The sequence below is a fragment of the Microcebus murinus genome, chromosome 8 (genome assembly GCF_040939455.1).
Source record: "Microcebus murinus isolate Inina chromosome 8, M.murinus_Inina_mat1.0, whole genome shotgun sequence".
NCBI lineage: Eukaryota > Metazoa > Chordata > Mammalia > Primates > Cheirogaleidae > Microcebus > Microcebus murinus.
In genome coordinates, this window is record NC_134111.1 from 69,750,251 (window position 1) to 69,771,250 (window position 21,000).

Sequence of the window (21,000 nt, forward strand, 5' to 3'; positions counted from 1 at the left end):
AACTAGAAAACTATGCGCACACACACACACACAAACACACACATACACACACACCTTCTTAGGTATATAATCTGGGAAAAATTAGACCAAGGATTCAAAAGTTAAAATAAAGGCTTTGTCATTTTCTGAAAATTTGTACTCAGAAAGAAAATAAAAGATCATTAACTAGAAAAATCTTGTGATCCCTTCAGTTGTATCCAACAGGCCTAAAAAAAGGCCTGTTGTTTCCATGGATTAAAGCTGATTCTCCGCCAGGTGCGGGAGCCCACACCTGTAACCCTAGTACTCTGGGAGGCTGAGGCGGAGGATCACTTGAGCTCCAGAGTCAAGACCAGCCTAAGCAAGAGTGAGATGTCCTCCCTAGCCCGGCCATCTCTAAAAAAAATTTTAAAAACTAAAAATAAAATAAAAGGTGATTGTCTACTCAGGAGCAGGGAAGGGTGAATGTTTTATTCATAAATTTACAAATTTCAAAGAGGCAATTTCATCAGGTGTTGATAACTTACATTTGAGAGTAGTCACAGTCTTTGTCCAATAAGACTTTAATTAAAGATGTAAAACTTTGTTGACAATTTATTCTAATCAGCCAGTTATATAAGAGCACATTTTCACCACTATCCATCCCCATCCCTAATCCATTTATTAAATACCTATTGTGTTCAAGGCATTAGGATGGGAGATGAGTCAGGAAAATTCATGTTTAAGACAAGATCTTTGCCTTTCCTGGAAAGCTCAGTGGACCAAAAATTGAAGAAAACTTCAGTGATGATAGATTTAACCAAATTTTGCTTTGTTGTATTTTATTTATTTTTTGAGACAGGGTCTTACTTTGTCACCCTGGCTAGAGTGCAGTGGGGTCACCACAGCTCACTGTAACCTCAGACTCTTGGGCTCAAGTGACCCTCCTGCCTCAGCCTCCTGAGTAGCTGGGACTACAGGCATGCGCCACCACATCCAGATAATTTTTCCATTTTTTTGTAGGGGAAGAGATATCTCTATAAAGAGGTATGTTAAAATACATTTTAGAAGTAGACCTCTGGTATATCTAAAGTAGACCTCATACAAGATGAGCACTTTGAGTAAGATCAGCAAAATCAATGTCATTTCTGCCTTGTTTACTAATGCAATGCTATAATTAAAACATAAATATAAATATTTTAATGTTATAATTAAAGCACACATTTGAAACAGCAAACATTTATCGACTATTCATCACATATAAGAGAACTCTGAGGGAAATTTAGATGCTCCCTGTACCTTGGGAGCTTGTGAGAGAATATTTGTAGGGTTGATGAATGGTCTGTACTTTGAACATATAAAATTCTCCATAAACATTCATATATCATAGTCCTTCCACGGAAAGTGAACTAGTAAACTAAAACGCTTGAATTCTTTGCTACTTAATTTACTTTCCCCTTAGGAATGTTCAAGATAAATGAAAACTTGTTAATGTCTGAAACTATTACATATATTAATAATTCTTAAATTGCTATTATCACCTTAGCAGCCTCCTTTTGCTTACATCAACCAATGTCCACATCTACTTTAATTCATAACTCAATACTTATTTAATATTTAGTATATACCTGGCAATGTATTAGGCTCTAGGGATACAGATTGAAATAAAAGGCCTCTGTCTTCATGAAATGTGCATTCTAGTAGAGAGACAATGTAAAACAAATAATCACAAATCATTAATTGCAAATCATGATAAGCAAAAGGATGAGGACATATGGGAAGGTACTGCCTAATTTAGACTAAGGAGTCAGGAAAGTTCTTTTGACAAAAGTAAAAATTGAGCAGAAACCTAATAATATGAGAAGTCAGTCTAGTAAAAATAAAGCAGGGCAATTCTTTAAGTTTTTCAGGCAGAAGTCCTGGGTCTCATTTATATTCTAACCAATTTTCTTTCTCCCCCCCCCACCCCCATCCCCCCAATATGTTTAGGGGGTGCAAATGGTGTTTTGTTAACACAGATGAATTGCATAGTGATGAAATCTGGGCTTTTAGTGTACCCATCACCCAAATAGTATGCATGGCACCCAACAGGTAATTTTTCATCCCTCACCTTCCTCCCACCCTTCCCCTTCTGGGTCTCCAATGTCCATTATGTCCTTCTGTACCACCATGCATACCTATAGCATACCTCCCACGTAGAAGTGAGAATGTGCGGTATTTGTTTTTCTATTCCTGAGATACTTCGCTTAGGATCATGGCCCCTAGTTCCACACAAGTTGCTCCAAAAGACATTATTTCATTCTTTTCATGGCTCAGTAGTATTCTATGGTGTATATATACCACTTATTTTTAATCTACTCATCAGTTGATGGGCATGAATTTGATTCCATATCTTTGCAATTGTGAATTGTGCTGCAATAAACATACATGTGCAGGTATCTTTTTGATATAATTTTTTTCCCTTTGGGTAGATACCCAGTGGTGGGATTGCTGGATCAAATGGCAGATCTATTTTTAGTTCTTTGAGAAATCTCCATACAGTAGAAGTTGTGCTAATTTACATTCCCACCAACTATGTTTAAGTGTTCTTTTTTCACCCCATCTGCCAACATCCATTGTTTTTTTATTTTTTAGAAATGGTCATTCTAATTGGAGTAAAATGGTATGTCATTCTGGTTTTAATCTGCATTTCCCTGATGATTAGGGATGTTGAACATTTTTTCATACTTGTTGGCCATGTATTTCACTTCTTTTGAAAAATGTCTGTTCATGTCTTTTGCCCATCTTTTAATGGGGTTGTTTGTTTTTTCTTGCTGATTTGAGAACCTTATGGATTCTGGGTATTAGTCTTCTGTTGGATATATAGTTTGCAAATATTTTCTCCCATTCTGTAGGGTGTCTATTTACTCTGTTGTTGATTATTTCTTTTGCTTTGCAGAAGCTTTTAAGTTTAATTAAGTCTCATTTATTTATTTTTGTTTCTGTTATATTTGCTTCTAGTCATGAATTCTTTGCTTAGGTCAATGTCCACAATAGTTTTACCTAGGTTTTCTTCTAGAATTTTTATAGTTTCAGGTCTTATGTTTAAGTCTTTAATTCATCTTGAGTTAATTTTTGTACATCATAGAAATAGGAATACATTTCCATTCTTCTGCATGTGGCTTTCCAATTTTCCAAGTACCATTTATTGACTCAGGTGTCCTTTTCCCAGCTGTATACTTTTGTCTGCTTTGTTAAAGATCAGTTGGTTGTAGGTATATGGTTTTATTGCTGGGTTCTCTATTTTTGTTCCATTGATCTGTGTGTCTATTTGTATATAATACTAATATCATGCTGTTTTGAATACTCTAGCCTTGTCATATAATTTGAAGTAGGGTAATTTGATGCCTCCAGATTTCTAATCAATTATTCTTAAGCAATTTTATCCTGTGGTTTCAAATATCATCTAAATTCTACAATTCCAAAATTTATAGTCTGACTCAGACTTCTCTTTGAAACTTGACCTGTATATTTCATTACCTACTTAACATTTCCACCAATATGTTTCTTTTTTCTTTTTTTTTTGAGACCGAGTCTCGCTTTATTGCCCAGGCTAGAGTGAGGGCCGGGACGTCAGCTTAGCTCACAGCAACCTCAAACTACTGGGCCCAAGCAATCCTCCTGCCTCAGCCTCCTGAGTAGCTGGGACTACAGGCATGCGCCACCATGCCTGGCTAATTTTTTCTATATATATTAGTTAGCCAATTAATTTCTTTCTATTTATAGTAGAGATGGGGTCTCGCTCTCGCTCAGGCTGGTTTCAAACTCCTGACCTTGAGCAATCCGCCCGCCTTGGCCCCAACATGTTTCTTACATATGTCAAACTTGAAATATCTCAAATTATTAAGTCTTCATCCCCCACTCCCACCTCCAAATCTGCCCCTCCTCCAGTCTTCTCCCTCTTGGTGAAAGATACCTCCACCTACATAGTTGTTCATATGGAAACCCAAGAGTTACCCTTGACCTTCAACTCCACCCTACCCTACACATCTTCTACACTCTATAGCCAAGTTTCTTTTTTTTAAAATTCTTTTTTAGGTTTTTTACTCTTTTTTAGGTTTTTTTTCTTCTTTTCTTTACTTTAATGGATGCAAAATATAGCCAAATCTCATCAATTCCACCTTCAAAATATATCTCAAGTCTGTCTACTCTTCTTGACTTTGCTTCTACACTAGCACATTTTGCTTGGATGATGCAATAGCACCAGTGAATACAAATTCATTGTCTATGTCTGAATACAACCACAGCTGTGGAACCACAGACTGAGCACATCTGTCATGGCAAGTGTTTGTGCTTATACAAGTGATTCAGCAAAATTTCTAATGACAAATAAGGCTATCAATAATTCAAAATTTTTCCCTGTGGCTCTTAACTGAAAGGAACAATTTGGGGAAGAAATATTTTCACACCATTGCCCGGAAGAATTGAATTAGTTATTTCACTTGAGATCTATGTTTAAAATGTCAAATTGAGCCTTTGATTAAAAAATTTAATCTCTGATTAAAATATATCTTAGCCCTAAGTTGTACAGATATTTAAAAAATTAGCATTTTTTACAATACCCTCAAAATACATTACTTCAAAATTTAAAAAGGACTTATAGTTTAAAAAAAGAGATGAAATTGTTAAATGAAATTGTAACTTAATTCATTTTATCATAATTTATGTAAAAGTTACTGATAACCTACCTTGTTTTCTGTGAGTGCTTCAAAATGCCTCAAAAAACATGAATGGAAATATGTTAATCCTTGCTGAGTCTTTGATTTGAAGATATTTTCAAAAAAATTTTCTTAAAAGCAATATCAATTTGTGACTAAGAAAATTGACCAGTATATAACATCAATGTCCATTTGCAACAGAGATGTGGGAATATTAACATCACCACAAGATCAATTTTACTTGATCCATTTTAAGATAGAAAGATCCATTTTAAGGTAGAAAGCAATGCAAACTTTTATGAATTTGCTGATCATTATTAATAAACTATAAAGGACAAAATAGACCGGGCATGGTGGTTTCACACCTATAATCCTAGCACTCTGGGAGGCTGACGTGGGTTGATTGAGCTCAGGAGTTCAAGACCAATCTGAGCAAGAGTGAGACTCCATCTCTACCAAAAATAGAAAAAAAAATTAGCCGGGCATGGTGGTACATGCCTGTAGTCCCAGCTACTCAGGAGGCTGAGGCAAGAGGATCACTTGAGCCCAGGAGTTTGAGGTTGCTGTGAGCTAGACTGATGGCAGGGCACTTTAGCCCGGGCAACAGAGTAAGTAAGACTCTGTCTCAAAAAAAAAGACAAAATAAACTAGATTATGACACAGGGTAGGAAACTTCAGTAAATGCACAATTACTACTAGATATAAGACCACTTCTTATCTTTATAAAACACTTACTGAAGCCAGTCCATCATACCCTGACAATAACTCATAATTTGGATAATATAATCTTCAATGCTTAGGCTTTCTTTTCAAGGATTTTAGAAATCTGCATTATCCATATTTGTTTTGATATTAGAGAAGAATGTGATCATGCTTTTGATTTGACATAGGTTATTCCCAAAGAAGTTTATGGTTTTGTTTTAATCAAACCTTTTTCTATGAAGGTGAATTTGAGTGGTAATGTCAGATACAAAGAAAGGTCTCCAGCTCTCATTCCATTTCCTTTTAAATAATTGTAGTATTTGATTTGCTAATGTGAATTAAGATTCATGATTTCATCTATTCCTCTTCAAGTCCAAAACCATTTCTACCTGTGAATTCAGTTCTTCATCTGGTACAAAAAGATTTAACTTCTCTATTTTGAAAACTCTAAAACAATGAATTTGATGTGGTAATGTCTACTCATTCCAGAGCTCACCTAAATTAAAATATGTTAGTAATTCAATGGTATTTAATGTTTGAGCTTAAAACATATTTTTGTCATTCAGTTTTAAAATTCTTATGACTTGAAGGACCTGAAAGTTGCCTGATAGAGACTGTTATTTTTCTAAAACTATTCTTTATGCAGTGGACTAGATTTTCCCTGTAGAGACAGGAACTTGGATTTTGCAAGGCACAAATAATTGTGAACCATTTCTGCTTTTCCATTGACACACAGAGAGGGAAGTGGATAGGAGAGCTGAAAAAAAATAATTTTTTCTATCTATAAGACCAGTTTTTTCTCTTATGTTTCTCTAATTTAAGCATTTCATCTTCTGAATCTCAGTGTGTTATTTAAAGGTTAAAAAAGAAATTCAGAATAGAAATCTTCAAATCCATGTGCAGGTATCAAAAGACAGGCCTATTTTATTTTGAAGAGAACTCTTTGATATAACTTGAAAATTTACAAATAAGCATAGCTTTTTCTTCTCTGACTTGTGACCACATCTCTAATTTTGGTGGTAGAACATTGGTTGTGCTAACACAGAATAACAAATACTTTTCTATTGATCCACTACATAATCTGTGATTTGATTTCCTGACTCTTGGATGTACTCCAAGGGTTTTGCTCCTGAGCACCTGGTTACTTTCTGATCCTAATTACTCTGTAATTGAGGAATAATGTTTTTTAGTCCTGAATTTTTGGTGTTATATTCTCATCCCCTTAAGGGTTCTCATTATGTTTTTATTAAAATTTAATTTTATCTCTTCTATTAGATTTGCCTCCATATAAGCCACCTGTTCTAGTTGTTCCACTTGATGTGCCTCCTTCCAGCTACCGTGTCCTGTTAAATGACTTGTAATCATTTTATTTTGCTTGCTCATTTCAGAGAGTTTGGGATGTAACAAACTCTGGTGATCAGGCCCTTGGAGTCTTTTAATATTTAGACTGACAGGAATTGTAAGAATATGTTCAACTTTAAAAAACAGAAACCCCATCAAAAGGCCATTTGAACAATGAGCAAAATTATTATCTCACATAATAAGAATTCTACAGATAGGGCAGATCCAAGGTTGAATAATTCAGTGTTTTGACACCGACATCAGTTTGCTCAGATGTTTTCCATTTTCCTACTTTCCTGAATTCAGTGTGTTTGTCTTCTTGAGCAAGTTATTTCTAGGATTCACATGTAGATACCAAAGTCCAGGGGTGGAGAAGGGAAATTTCTGCTTCCACATATCTTGTTAAAGGAAGAACTTTTCCTGGAGGCTCCTTTGGCTTATTGGCCAGACTTAAGTCACATATCTCTTCTAGAAATAATTGGTAAATGAAATGGAATATCACATTGGCTTACCTCAGCAGTGGTTCATGGAACCTAGGGGCCCTGAGATCCTTTCAGGCAGTTAGTTCACAAAGTTAAAAATGTTTTCTCTAATAATGCTAAGATGTTATTTACCTTTTTTCACTTCACTGATAGCTCAGAGGCTTCAATGTCCCAGGCTAGCACTGCCAATACTTTAGCACAAATTAAAGCAGGGGCACCAAAATGTGGTATGCTTTGGTTATCTCAGCACATCATACTGATGTGCTGTAGTTATCTCTGTCTCAGTAGTCCTTGTGCAATTATTTGAGTTGTGAGCTGAAATGGGCGCTTTTTTCCTAGAACACTTTTTTTTTTTAGCCCTGAAAAAACTGACAAAATATGGTTATTCAGACTTTGGTATTTTGCATTTTTTTTGTAAACAAACAAAGTGAGCCTCTCATTTCAAGGAAAACACTGACAGTACTTGTTGCAAATGGTAAAATCCAAGTCTTCAGGTGAAAATCAGAATGTTGGAGAACTTGTGAGCTTGACAGTTTCCCAGTACAGTCCTTACGATTTGTCTGTTTAGATTGGTAGTGTTATTGATAAGAGTGACTCTTTTACATGGTATGACGAAATATGACAGCATTTCAAAGATTCAGTGAGCCAGTATTTTCCCAATGACCAATGCATATTACAAAATTATGCATGGGTAAAAAGATCCACTCAAAGGCTAAAATAGGTCAAAAGATTTAAGGGTGGCTGGGCATGGTGGCTCACGCCTATAATCCTAGCACTCTCGGAGGCCAAGGCTGGAGGATAGCTTGAGGTCAGGAGTTCGAGACCATCCTGAACAAGAGCGAGACCCTGTCTCTACTAAAAATAGAAAGAAATTAATTGGCCAACTAAAAATATATAGAAAAAATTAGCCAGGCATGGTGGCGCATGCCTGTAGTCTCAGCTACCTAGGAGGCTGAGGCAGCAGAATTTGCTTGAGCCCAGGAGTTTGAGGTTGCTGTGAGCTAGGTGATGCCATAGCACTCTAGCCCGTGTAACAGAGTGAGACTCTGTCTCAAAAAAAAAAAAAAAAAAAAAAAATTTAAGGGTAACAGAGTACAAAATCTCCACTGATCTGTTTCCTGATTTCACATTAATTAACCTTCAAGAAACTACCATTTTTTGAGTTTTAATGTAGTATCAAAGAGGACTATCCAAACTTATCTGAAAGATAAGATGGTAGTTATTCAAGAAAATTAATGCATGAGTTCCTCTGAGTTATTAAAGAAAAAGAAAAAAAAGGAAAAAAAAGAAAATTAATGCAGTGACAGTAAAGGGAGCAGGTAGAAGAAATAGAATCAGATAATATTTGTATGAGATTAGAGAAAATAATGGTGTGAAGGAAAACAGTCATGGATATATGTAAGAATATAGGATGCAGGATGACTGGTGAAATTATAATTCTCACTCTTACCTATGACGGGGGATACAACAGAAGCCACAGGATTAGGGTTTAAAACAAGAGTTTCTTCTTTGGACATAGAGTGTTTAATATCCTTGAAGGTCTGTGTAGGTAGAAATAAATACATAAATTATTTGGAATTCTTATGCACGGGATATTTGTTCTCTCCCATTTAACTTATTTAATCATTTGTTTATATCAGTATGGACTCATGGATGTTTGTTTTATACTTTGTATTATAATCCAAAGCTGTGTGTATGTTGTTGCTCAAATTGTTCTAGGTTTGGCCTTTGGGAGCTCTTCAGTTGGCGCCTGTGTCTCTTTTACATACCTTCTTTCAGTGATGACTCTTGAGTGAGCCGTTTCAGCAGCGTGGTGAACACAGGTGTAACAGTGTGTTAAGAAGTAAATAAGCAGTGAAGCAGCGGAGGCACAAAGACAGTTAAAAAGCACCTCAAATCAAAGTGAGGCTTATTATTTGTCTTCATAAGTCCTTAAGACATTTTAATCTCATAAAAACACGAATAGATGAAAAGTCCTGGCTACCCTGTAAAAAGCCCCGAAGCATTCTTTTTTTAAAAAAAAGCAACCTAAAAAGCCCAGAGTGATGAAATTGGATGAACACTGAGGATGCCACTAAAAATTTATATCTGATGAGGCTGAGCAAAGAAAATAGTTACTGTGTGTTCTTATTGCTTTTATATTTGGCTTACACTAATTTTTTTTAAAACAGGGAGTAATGTGGTAAACGTTAATTATAATGTGAGCATGCCAGAATTTTTGATGTACTCAAAACTTCTCTGTGAATGCCAACAGTGCAGGATTATAGAGAAAATGATTTGATTTTAGGTCTCATTTAAATTCCTGCAAAGACTTGATCTTCAGAAATGCTATAAAAATGTTTTCCAAAGAATAGGTAATTTTTCTCACGGTGAATGTCTCCTAGCAGTAAAGCAATTTAAAAATACTTAGAAGACAAAAGTTGTGTTCATTTTGTTCTCTGATCATTTCCTCAATCAACTGAAGTTTTAAAATTTTACCAGAGACAAAAGAATTGAGAAAGCATTGGGGATATTGCTTGATAGGGTGTGAACAGGTTAAGGATGAAGAGAAAATATTAATTTATAACTCCTCCCACATATACCATTGTTAGCCATGTTTCATGCTTTGGGTCCCAGAGAAATTATTTTCAGCAGCCATTCTAGCTGTATGTACTCAGTACCAACTTTGCACCAAGCAATGCATCAGATGCTAAGGATACTACACTGAACAAGGCAGTCTTTACTAGCAAGGACTCAGTGAACACAGGAGATATCCTTGTACAGGGAGGGAGTAGACAGTTAAACCACATGGGCCACAGTGCAAACCACGTGCCATGGTGGGAGGACACCTAACCCAGAAAGGGCGGAGAAGCTGATAGTGATATCTAAACTGAATCCCAAAGGACATGTAGGAGATAATCAGATGAAGGAAGTATATGCAAGGTTAGAGAACAAAAGCCCTTGGAAGAAACTAGGAACTGAGCCACTAGAGATATCAATGAAAAAGCAGAAGAGTGCAGTCTTCATTTGAAGTCGAAGAGGGTGCCAGAGTCTTACCTAAGGGAGAGCAAAGATGGAGATGGGACACCTAGGCAAGTACCTTACTTGGTGGCACAAGCAGGATGGGGACAAAAAGGTACCATCTTTTGGCTACTTCTCAAGGTGTCTGTCCTGGGGTTGTTTTCACTAAACGCATCAAATTTTTTGAGGCTTTGGAGGAAGTGGTCACTGCCTCAAAAGTAGCAGAGAAATCAAAGAGAATACCAGTTGAAAGTGACAATTGGATTCAGTAACTGAGGTCATTGGTGGCAATTCAGATGACCTATTAGGGATGGAAACCCAACTTCAATAGGTTAGTTGAACAAGAGGGTCAAATAAGGGTAGACACATCTTTTAAAGTGTCTTGGCTATAAAATGGAGGAAAGAGAAGGCAGAATGCATACAAGGATATTCACTTAGGAAATGCTAAAACAGGCTCTTCTTCTGAGTCTGTCCATTCTATTTAATTTCCATTGTATTGGTTGATACAATACTATAAAACCATAGAATTTCTGCCCATGCTTCAGAGAATATAGTTATTAAATAATTTATGTTTATAATTCAAATCAGACAAATGATCTTCACTCATACTATCACCTCTTGTACTAACAATTGGAATGAATAAACCATTATGCAGAATAATGACAGCTGATCACTAATGGCTTTAAAGAAGTGCCAAGCTACAGTAGATTTGGGCTGGATGAGGGAGATGAGAACGGAGGAGAAGCTGGAACCTTGAACCTTGAACCTGAATTTCTCAGTCACCTTCTTACTGTTCTCTACTGGCCAACCATGTATAATTGGCAGAGCTTGCCTCCCAGGCCCCAAACTGGTAAAATTCTACCATCATTCAACTATAGTGAGCCCCTAAGCCAGTTTATGTATTTCTGCTAAATAAAAGATTATCATAACTTCATTGTTACAGTAATTTTGTTTGCTGTTACCTCTTCTCTACTTCTCATTGCCGCAGGGTAGCATTCAGACTTCCATTATCTGGTTAATTTAGAATTGGCTGATTATCAGCCATCAGACTTGCTGAACATTGTTGAGTACTACCTTAGATATTGTATAAATGCAGTAAATATTTCAAAGATGTGCTTCACTTTCAGTATGGATGTGGAATGCTGCAAAATATAAAAACTCACATCAAAGATATAAATAGTCTCTGAGTTTCACTTCTAAACATAGCTGAAAGCTTAACTAGGTTAAATGTAAATTAGTTATTTTTTTATTTCCTCCAAAAAGAGTGGATCTATTTTGGAATGAAGCCAATTAATTTTAAAATTACATTTGCATCACTGTCAAGGTTTACTCAATTGCCTCACCCATGACCAATCTAACTATATTTAAAAAATGAGTACTGGGCAGAGGTATAACAGCATAATACTGGCTAATGTCACCACTAATACATTTTGGTTATCTCAGAACAGCACCAGCTACAAAGCTACTTTTTGTATTTGAAATTCTTACTTAAAATATAGGGAAAAAATTGCAAACTACTTCTGGAATCTTATTCCTCAAATTACATTTAAAAATCATTTTTATGTTGGAATATGGTTCCTTCCATTCCTTGAACAATACAGGCACTAGGTAGTATATGTTTTTGTATTGGAATCCAAAAAAATTTGGATTTGAATTGGAATCATACAATATTTGTGTTCTTGTGTCTGGCTTACTTCACTAAGCATAATGTTTTCAAGGTTCATTCATGTTGTAGCATGTATTTCTATTTGAGTTCTAAAGCTAATGTTAATGCTAATGTATTAGCTTGATAAAAAAATAGAAATTAAAACAAACAAAACCCTGCAAATATTGCCTATTTTGAAAATGAAGCTGAATGAGCGGGTTAAGGCCACAGGTAATACATTAGAAGAGCTGGTGTTCAAGTTTGATTCTATGTCCTTGACACTTCTCAAATTCAAGCATTTCACTTTATCCATCATCACTTCTCACATGGGGTTATTACTGTAACAGCTTCCTAATTGTGTTATTTTTCCATGGCTACTGTAACATATCACCATAAATTTGGTGGCTTAAGACAACATAAACTTATTATTGCAGGGCTATCTTTCTTCTGGAGCTTGTAAGGGTGAATCTATTTCCTTATCTTTTCTGGTTTCTAGAAGCTACTCACATTCTTTAGCATGTAGCTCCCTTTCCTCAGCAACAATGCAGGTTTCTAATCATTATTTCTCTTTCTCAGTCGCATCTCCCTTTCACTCTCCTCTTCTCACTCCCTCTTCCACTTTTAGGAACCCTGTCCCTAATTGGGAAACTATTAAATCAGAGGCACCTAGATAAATTAGGCTAATCTCTCCATCTCAAGGTTATTTGGGAAGCAACCTTAATTCCACCTCCAGCCTTAATTCCCATTTTGCCAGGTAGTTTAACATATTCACAGGTTTCAGGGATTAGAACATGCTCATTTTGGTATGAAACATTATTCTGCCTACCAAACTACTCCTATTATTTCCTTCCCTTCTTGCTTGTGATCATGCCACTTGCTGGCTGAAAATTCTTTAGTGGCTTTTATTGCCCCAGGGTAGCATTCAGACTCCTTAATGGGGTATACAAAGGCCTTGTTTACCAGTTCTATCTCATCTTCCTCAATCCCCTATGCCCCAAACACATAACAAGACTGTTAGGCCAGGCATGGTGGCTCAGGCCTGTAATCCTAGCACTCCGGGAGGCCAAGGCGGGTGGATTGCTCAAGGTCAGGAGTTTGAAACCAACCTGAGCAAGAGCAAGACCCCAGTCTCTACTATAAATAGAAAGAAATTAATTGGCTAACTAAAAATATATAGAGGGGGGGAAAAATTAGCTAGGCATGGTGGTGCATGCCTGTAGTCCCAGCTACTCGGGAGGCTGAGGCAGAAGGATTGCTTGAGCCCAGGAGTTTGAGGTTGCTGTGAGCTAGGCTGAGTCCAGGGCACTCTAGCCCAGGCAACAGAGTGAGATTGTGTCTTAAAAAAAAAAAAAAAAAGTATACGTTGTTTCAGTTCCCCAAACTTATAACTGTGCCTTCACTCATCTCATTGGTCTGCTTGTTTGCTCTCCCTCCAGCTCTTTATCTGGTTAACTCCTACTCATTCTTAAATCAGACTTCAGAGTATATCACCAATTTTTGGCCTTTGCTGCTGTTACAAACCATACCTATCTCTAACATAGCACTTGCCAGTCTATCCAGTAATTAATTCTCAATTTACCTCCCCCAGCTGGATTATAAACTACTTAAGGGCCAGGATTAAATTTTGTTCACCTGTGTATCCCAGCTGCTTACCATAGTGGCTTGCACATAACAGAAGCACAAACTTTTGCTTGAAGATATGGGAATCCCTTAATATTTATGTGTCTCTTTTTCCAAGGTAGACTTGCAGAGGATATAGATTCATAGCAATTTAAGGACTGAAATGTACCTTTAATCCTCAAAATGAATTTCACTTTAAATCTGCTGGAATATATTTTTCTGCACTCAACCAATTCTTCATTGATTTGCTCATATTTATATTACTAGGATTGAAGTCATTAACACACACCTGATTCTGCCTACTTTTTCATATAACTTTACTGGTATAAATAAATAATTGAACAACTACATCAAATCACCATAAAAGGGAGGGGGGAAAGCTTTCAACTGAATATATTAATATAACCAAATTGGCTAATTAACATTCTAATTTAAAAGACTGGAATAAACATCACCCTTGGAATTGATTCAAGCTAGTTGAGTTGAAAGAGAAAGCAAAAAAGAATAGATGTTCAAAATAGAAATATCTTGATATGTTTTTGTTTTTTATTTATTATTTATTTATATATCTTTTTAAGAGACAAAGTCTTACTCTGTCACCCAGGCTGGAGTGCAGTGGCACGATCATAGCTCACTGCAGCCTTGAATTCCTGAGCTCAAACGATCCTCCTGCCTCAGCCTCCAGAGTAGCTGGGACTATAGGCATGTGCTACCATACCTGGCTAATTTTTCAATTTTTTGGTAGAGATGGGTAATGCTTTGTTATCCAGACTGATCTTGAACTCCTGGGCTCAAGCGATCCTCCCACCTCTCCTCCCAAATTGCTGAGATTATGGGCATGAGCTACCTTGCCAAATCTATTGTATTTTCCATTTAACATTACATTTAAAATTTCCATTGACCTGTAGCATTTACAGACTGGGAAGCCATCAGTTTATGGTTCTCCTGATTTTCTTTTTTCTTTCTTTCTTCTTTTTTTTCTTTAATTACTAACATTTTCAGAGAAAGTAGTATAGCTTGTAAAAATAGGGACCTGCACACAATCCTAATATAAGAGGCAGGGCAATGCAAGGATTAAGAGCACAGCCTATAGAACCAGACTGGATGGACTGAGATTCTGACTCTGCCATATGCTCTGTAACCACCTCAGTTTTCTTCATCTGTAAAATGAGCATATCTAACTCACAGGGTTAGTGTAGGAATTAAATAAGTTATATTTAAAGCATTTAAATAGTGCTTGGCACATTTTAAACTGTACAATTTCATGTGTTTAGGGTGGGAAGACAGACTGTAAAACATAACTGCTTAGAGAAAGCAACTGCCATTCTAATTAGAATGAAACTTGGGCTTGATGAAATCATTGGCGGCTGTAGGTGAGATCACCTAGGAGAACGCAAGCAAGCCAAGCGTGATGGGTCACTCACTATGGGGCACTGCCAGAAGGGTTCCTCACAAAACATTGGGAAGTTTTTATTTATTTTATTTTTTTTGAGACAGAGTCTCACTTTGTTGCCTAGGCTAGAGTGCCATGGAGTCAGCCTAGCTCACAGCAACCTCAAACTCCTGGGCTCAGGCAATCCTCCTGCCTCAGCCTCCAGAGTAGCTGGGACTACAGGCATGCGCCACTCACCATGCCCAGCTAATTTTTTCTATATATACATATATTAGTTGGCCAATTAATTTCTTTCTATTTTTAGTAGAGACGGGGTTTTTTTTCACTCTTGCTCAGGCTGGTCTCGAACTCCTGAGCTCAAATGATCCGCCTGCCTTGGCCACCCAGAGAGCTAGGATTATAGGTGTGAGCCACCTCGCCCAGCAGGAAGTTTTTAAAACTTCTTAAAGATGTGTGCTGGAAAGAAGAGGTGGTTTATGGGATTCTACGAAGAATAGAAAAGCAGCTTATTCTATAAAAAATAATATATGATTCAAGCTTTACTTAGAGATAGTACAAGAAAAATTCAGAAATCTCTATATGCTACCCTTGTTTTGGCAAATCATTTACTGACTTCTCTAATATGTAGAATTTTGTTGCATTCTTGGCTGTCAAAATTTTTTAGTAAATAAAGGTAAGCAATATTTGCTAAGATGAAACAAGTGTGTCTTGATTTTAAAAGCTGTTTCTTGATTATTTTCATAAATGTCGGTTGTGAAATTGGATCTCATTATTCATTATCTTAGAAGCCCTAGGCAAGATTTGAAATTTGCTCTCATGTGATGACATTTAAAAATGAATTTGAAAATGGATTTATTAATCTCAACCCATTTAACAAATGAACATTTTTTTTTCTTTTTTTTTTTTTTCTGAGCTAGAGTCTCACTGTGTTGCCCAGGCCAGAGTACTGTGGCGTCAGCCTAACTCACAGCAACCCCAACTCCTGGGCTCCAGCAATCCTTCTGCCTCAGCCTTCCGAGTAGCTGAGACTACAGGCATGCACCACCATGCCTGGCTAATTTTTTCTATATATTTTTAGTTGTCCAGCTACTTTCTTTTTATTTATAGTAGAGACAGGGTCTCGCTCTTGCTCAGGCTGGTTTCGAACTCCTGATCTCAAGTGATCCTCCTGCCTTGGCCTCCCAGAGTGCTAGGATTACAAGCATGAGCCACAGTGCCTGGCCGGTAAACAAACATTTTTTAAAAAAATATTTACATGGTAATTTGTTACTAATTCATTTCCATTTGACAATTTTTCTTAAATTGAAGTGTACTCATCCACAAGTACTTTTCAAATTTGTAATATTTGCAATGTGGATATTTATGCCTGTTTTTTCTAATTCCTTTGGACTAGGAGTTAAGTTTTGAAAAGTATTTCTGCTGTGCCCCTAGAATTCCAAACTATCTGAAATGGCTACCTACCAAGCCTACTGTTTTTCTTCATCTTAGTATTCTGTGAATGAATGAGGCTGGCTAGATGCAAGATCCGGAAGTTGGCAATTTGTTTACAGTTTTCCTTCTCTCCCTTTGCATCACACTACCCTTAGGAATCTAGATAACTATGTTTTCTCTTAGAACCTCCTCTTCAGAAAAGTCCTAAAAAAGTATATACTACCACAGTAGCATAAATAAGTAATAAAATGATAGCGACTTCAGGGTCAAAATTTCTTTGGTTTCCAGGCCTAGGAATGGAATGCTAAATGTGGAATTCCAGGAATTGGGGGGTACAGTGAGAGTAGGTTTAGGGTAAGAAGGCTTCCTGACATTGTCACGTGGACAGATGTGTGGTCTGCCTGTTAGAACGTCTGAGCTTTTTGCTCATTCTCCTGAGCAGGTCTTCCTCTTTCTCTTGAGCCAGTTCTCATTTTTATTTTCTAAAGGACTTGCCATGGTGAATTAGAAGCTAGAAGTGTCTCTGTTACTGTCTCTCTTCCAGGAGAGATGCCTGATACTAAAGGTCTTTTGTTTGCATTGCTTTGGTTTGAAACGAAATGATCTGGCTAGTCTAATGTTAGGATCATCCAGGCAAATCATAACAAAGTTATTTTTTCTTCTCTGGGTGGGGAGTTGCTTAAATTTTAGTGTTAATTGTTTCATTTCTCCAATCTATTTTTGTCTCTGCATATATCCTGAAACTCGGTTTCCTTACATAAGCCTACCAATTCAGAATGATCTCACTTGACAGGCACATTGGTCAAATTTGTCTCTCACCAGGGTTTGTATTGTTTTATCTCTCTTCCCTGCCTTTGTATACCCATCTCAAAGCGGTGAGCTCTGTGGAAGAGAGTGATCTCAGATATACAAGTCTTGTTCTTTAAAAAGGGATGTATGTGCAGCTGTGCGCTTCTAGCGAGAACTTCCATAGAGCTCTCAAAGCCCATTTATCTTAACTTTCAAGTAATAGCAAGCTTTGCTATGTGTCAGGTACTTCCAAAGTGCATTACATATATATTAATTTAATCCCTGTAACGTAATGAGGTAGGAATTATCCAGGAAACTGAGGCAAAAGATTTTAGAGCCCGCAAAAAATGAGATAATAGAGCCATAATTTCTCAAGGGATCAGAAGAAGACTGCCCCATGGGCCCCACCTCCCCATCTTGCCAGTGGGCTTGCCTTGTTAGATGTTATGCAGTACCACAGGTCTCAAAGAATGGGAATGACATGTATCTTTTGCCTATCTTGGAAGCTTTAGTATCCAGGCTGAAATACATAGTCTGTAAAAGTGAATAGGTAGCTATTAATTTTGAGGCCTAGGTTTAGAACTTTACCTACATATTGTTGACATCTTCCTTTCCCAGATCTTAAAAACTATCCTGGTACTTAATACCCCCATGCCTCACCACACTGACATAGCAATATGATTTAGACTTCCTTGTGCTCTTGACTAATGGCCTCTCTTGGCATAACCTCGTTTGAACCAAACTTTTTTTGGCCACGTAAAAAATCAGAGTTTAAGCCACAGATGAATTTAAGGAGGTTTTTTAATCTTTGGTTATTACCAATCCTGAATCATGGAAAAACTGATTAAGTCTAAAAGGACTGATTTCTTAGAATTAGTTATGTTCTTTATAGATTTCATTAAAGAGTTGTAACTTTGTTGTGTACGAAGACTGTGTTCTCCTCTATAAGAGAGGAAAGCCAGGTTTATGGCATCAATTTTCTTCAGTCATAGCTAAAGACTGAGGTATGAAGCATGGTTCTTATTTCCTTTTTGTAGCTGGTTCTTTTCTAATCCTCTGAGGGGCATAAAGGCCATCAGATTTATTATATCATGCCTCACAAAGGCAGACTGGTCACATTTAAAATTTTAGATATGTGAAATAATATTGTAACTAAAGCAATGTGAATAAGATAAACAATGAAATATAAAACATTTACATGTAATGCAATATTCATTCTCTCTTTCCCCCAGGTACTGAAAATCATTTATACTCTTTTTATAGTTCAGATGAGCTTCTTCTTTTTTTTTTTTTTTTTTGAGGCATAGTCTCTTTTTGTTGCCCAGGCTAGAGTGAGTGCCCTGGCGTCAGCCTAGCTCACAGCAACCTCAAACTCCTGGGCTCAAGCAATCTTCCTGCCTCAGCCTCCCAAGTAGCTGGGACTAAAGGCATACGCCACCATGCCTGGCTAATTTTTTTTCTATATATATTAGTTGGCCAATTAATTTCTTTCTATTTATAGTAGAGACGGGGTCTCGTTCTTGCTCAGGCTGGTCTCGAACTCCTGACCTCAAGCAATCTGCCTCCCAGAGTGCTAGGATTACAGGCATGTGCCACCACGCCTGGCCTGGAAGAGCTTCTTTATGAAGCAGATGAGGTTGCTGGAAAAAAAATGCCTTAACACTTTTAGAAAGTTCTATGATTCCAACATATTAGAAATTCCTTACCCTAACATATTGCTTGTTTATAAAATGGGTAAAAATAAAACAATTGACGTATTATAGTGATGTTTTTGCAGCACTGTCCATTATTTAACTCAGCAGGTGATTTTGTGTAAGCCTGCAAGTCATTTTCTGAGATTCTATTTCCCAATAGGAAAATTTACTAGTTTGCAAGTTAATAATTTATTCTATCTGATAATTTGCTCTAAGCCTCACCCAAATCAGTGTGTATATACTGGATGTGTATGAATGCTTGGGTGAGTTTGTAAAGTGGTAGGAGGCATAGTCTCTATTTTCAAGTAGCTTACCATGTAGTCTTATATAGGGATGGTATTTAAAATATATAGCAATTAGTAAAGCATAAACACCAACCAAGTAGAAAAGAGTCACTAATAAGAGCTGGGTCCATCTATGCCAGGCATTAACACTTTAGTTTCTAAAACGTGGAGGTCTGGAGAATCTTGAAGGAAGGGACTGGGATAAGGGCGGGAGGCATACGGGGATACTACTCAGATTGCAGCTGTTGACCAACTTGTATGGAAGTATTTCAATATTTGATCAATATTTGTACCGTGTGTGCCAGCTGAACATTATCCTCGTGTATATATTACTAAATAAGCAGTGTAGGTATCATAAAATAAGGAATACAAGTGCTAGATCTTATTGATACTTGGAAGAAACATATATTTTAAAAGTACTGATAATAATATATTCAATAACATAATTGTGAACCTTAAAATATCAGCATAATTTAGATGCCTTTTTTACAGTACAAAAGATGTACTATAATGATTTTATGAATTGTAAGGATTTTAGTGCTAGAATGAACCTTGGAATTCACTTAAAACAATCCCCTTAACTTATCCATGAATCTGAGAACAATAGCCATTGTCTCCCACATTTAGTGGCAATAGCTAGATTTGAAATTAGGACTCAGATTTAACCTCTTTGCTCCCTTTGCCAGCAGGAGTGAGGTCCATGGATTGGCTTTCCCAAATAAGAAAAGGAGGATATGAGTAGCTTAGTGTCCTGGCAGTCCTTAGGCATTTATTAAGCACCTAAAAGACGTTCTTTGTAGAGATACAAACAAAACCAAAATAATCTTCTCCCATAAAGGTATAATATTAATATGTAGAATAGCAAAACTACTTACCATAATGAAGGGGTTTGCATCCCAACTCTTGTCCTTATCTGCTCTGTGATCTTAGGCAAGTTATTTAATGTCTGTCTTGTGTCTCAGTTTCCAGGATAATTCCTACTTCGTTATGTTACAGGGCTTAAATTAATATATGTGTAAAGCACTTTGGAAGTACCTGACACATACCAAAGCCTTGCTATTACTATTGACCATGGTTTTATGCACTCTGCTAGATGGCAGTAAGGCACTCCCCAGAAATCGCTCTCACTATTAAGTAGATTCTGGGTGAATACAAAAACACAGGCTGGCCTGTCGTGGTGGCTCACGCCTGTAGTCCTAGCACTCTGGGAGGCCAGGCGGACAGATCGTTTGAGCTCAGGAGTTGGAGACCAGCCTGAGCAAGAGCGAGCCCCCATCTCTACTAAAAAATAAAAAGAAATTAGTTGGACAACTAAAATATATGTATATATATATATATATATATATACACACACACAAATTAGATGAGCATGGTGATGCATGCCTGTAGTCCCAGCTACTGAGGAGGCTGAGGCAGGAGGATCACTTGAGCTCAGGAGTTTGAGGTTGCTGTGAGCTAGGCTGACGCCAGGGCACTCTAGCCTGGGCAACAGAGTGAGACTACGGAGAAAAGAAAGAAAGAAAAAAAGAAACACAGGCACCCCATGCAGCATACACATAAGCCTCAACATGTGGATGCATACAGATAAGCCTCAACATGTGGATTAAGTAAGAGCCAGGAAGCAGAGTAATGAAGCAAAGGGAAGGTGTCCAGAGCCACCTTTTAAGAAAATGTGGGTTGTTGGTTGCTTAAGAAGAGGAGAGGAGACCATTCAGATAGGAGGTATGGTGTGAAGGAAGGAATGGGAGCAAGAATAAGCACGATGTAGGCAGGAGTCCATGGAATTGCTTGGCTGGACTGGGGAAATTTTTGCCGTTGAGTGTTAAGAAATAATCAATCATTTGAGGAGTAGGAGGTGGTGGAAGACCTTAGAAAGTTGCCAAAGCCTCCAGAATTATTCTGAATGCGTGACATGCTCTCAAGACTCAACTTTCTTTTAGGCTCGGAAGACCCACTGTGTTACA

At 37.2% G+C, this 21,000-nt stretch overlaps 1 protein-coding gene across 2 annotated transcripts in view; it reads left to right on the top strand.

Annotated features, from left to right (window-relative positions):
- SLC39A10 (solute carrier family 39 member 10) overlaps nucleotides 1-21,000 on the top strand; it is a 130,092-nt gene that overhangs the window by 43,320 nt on the left and 65,772 nt on the right. The gene's annotated exons all lie outside the window — the stretch shown is intronic.